This window comes from Babylonia areolata, chromosome 10 (assembly GCF_041734735.1).
Source record: "Babylonia areolata isolate BAREFJ2019XMU chromosome 10, ASM4173473v1, whole genome shotgun sequence".
NCBI lineage: Eukaryota > Metazoa > Mollusca > Gastropoda > Neogastropoda > Buccinidae > Babylonia > Babylonia areolata.
In genome coordinates this window covers 39,535,693-39,538,082 of record NC_134885.1, presented here as the reverse complement: position 1 = coordinate 39,538,082, position 2,390 = coordinate 39,535,693, and positions in this window count along the sequence as shown.

Below are 2,390 nucleotides of genomic sequence, written 5' to 3'. Positions count from 1 at the left end.
AAAAAAAAAACAAAAAAACAAAAAAAACCATAACCCCCCCCCCAAAAAAAAACAAAACAAACCAAGAACAACCAAAAATCAGCAACAACACAACAAAACAAAACGAAACCCCCCAAACAAACAAACAAACAAACAAAACCAAGAACTATGTTTTCTGAGGCTACTCCGTATACAAACGCACCACGAAGCGTAAATTCAAACATTTTGTAAAGCATAGTGCAACACTGAAAAGTACATTTTCGCCAAACAATGTCTCTCTTATTTTTGTGCCCCCAAAATTTTGGACATTGCATTTTCTGTTATTCAGTGATGATTGGGGTCGATGAAGGTGCTGGTATGGGAGGTCCATTTAGGTATGGAACTACTTGACAAGGATGTACTCTCATAATATGTACTGACGTCAACCAGGCTGAGAGATACACGCAGTTGGTCAGGGAATTGGAATAACATTTTCAAGGACGCATCCACAAAGTGGATGATTCTTCCCTCTGTCGCACCTCTCGCTTGAAAAGAGACAGAAACAATAAACAGATAATAATAATTTTAAAAAAAGAGGAAAAAACAGGCTTCCGTGAAGAGAGAGAGAGAGAAGAGAGAGAGAGTGTGTGTGTGTGTGTGTTCACAATCGAAATGAGACGATAGAAAATAGATTAAATCATTCATTTAATAATCTGCCCCACCCCCAATGCCATGCCACACACCCAACATCAAATGATTAATTTCATAACCTGCCCCGCCCCCACCCCTTATCCCAGACACCCAGCCAATCAAAGAACAAACCAAGGGTTTCCGGCTGGCACCATATATGGTGGACATTGCCCTCATTTCTCATCGCCAGGTTTGTTCTTTTACTGGATGAACTCGAACCTTTTTGTCTGAAACACGTTTTCCCTTTGTTTGGGATTATGTCTGAATCGCGTTTCGTTTATTATTTCTCACTGTTCCATTATAACCACCTACCTTTTTATTCATTCATTCATGTATGCATTTACCGATTTATTCATTTATTTGTTTATTTTGCTGCTGGACCTCAGGAACCTCTCCTTTCAACTGTGAAGAGACGCAGACTGACATGGTTTGGGCACAACACTCGACACACCAGTCTGTCCAAAACAATCATGCAAGGCACCATCGAGGGCGGGAGAAGAAGAGGAAGACAGCGGAAGAACTAACATGAGAACATCAAAGAATGGACCGGACTCCATACACGTGAGCTGCTGTCGGCTGCTGCTGACAGAGACACGTGGAGAATGGAGGTTGCGTCTGCGGTCCTCAGATTTCCCCCAACGACTGCTCTGTAGTTATGGGCCTGAGGATGAGGAGGAGTTACGACCTGTTGTCCTGACACAGCATTCAGCTTTATTCAGTGCTGACGTTGGTCTTAGCTTGCGAGGACGGCAGGCGATCGTTGGTAGCATGCTGGCAGCTCCACATGCAGCTCCTCCCATAACAGTGTGGAGGGAAAATGTATTAGATGTTAGACTTTTTTTTTCTCCATAATCATCGAATGAAAATACAGCATCCCTCCAAGTGAAAGTAGCAACAACAACAACAACGACAAAACCCATCATGCTGATTGTATCTGCTCAGCTTGAAGAAGACGAAGAACAACAACAAGGAGGAAGAAGAAGATGAAGAAGGAGAAGGAGAAAGGAACATACACAAACGGTTTCTGGAAGACTGAAGCGATTAACAAGCCACGAGCTTCGGGTGGTGATCAGTTAAAACGTGACTGGTGTCTGTCTGTTAGTTATATAAACCACATCGTTAGTCAAAATATAAGATTTAAGCTCAGCATATGGTCAGCTAGTTTATTGTTGTGGGTAACAAGCGCAACATTGCATACAACATTTGTCCAAATATGGTATCACGATGCGTCTTTCTTAGTTCACATAATTGGAAGCGCACTCACGTCAAACTGTATGCGCGATGACAAACAATTGTTGTTATTTTGGTAAACAAACCTACGCACGCCTAAATCGCTCTCTCCCCGGCGCCCCCCCCCCCCCCCCCCCCCCCCCTCCCCATTCTCTCTCTCTCTCTATTATGTATGTCCTTCTGCATGAATGCCTTTTCCCTTCATTAGCAAGGACAGATTGGAAGAATATGCAATGCTTAAAATCTTTATCCTTGAATAAAAACGTTTTGAGTTCACACACACACACACACACACACACACACACACACACACACACACACACACACACACACACACACAAACAAACAAACAAACAAAAACAGTTGTGTTGTTTTCGCTTCAGCTTAACGGGCTGACGGTTTGACCTGGAAAAGATGTTTTGAGGAATAGTTAACAAATAAGGCAAATGGCTGAAACAGTTCCGACCGAGAACAATCAGATCAACGTCTAACATTTCCTTTTGACGGAATAC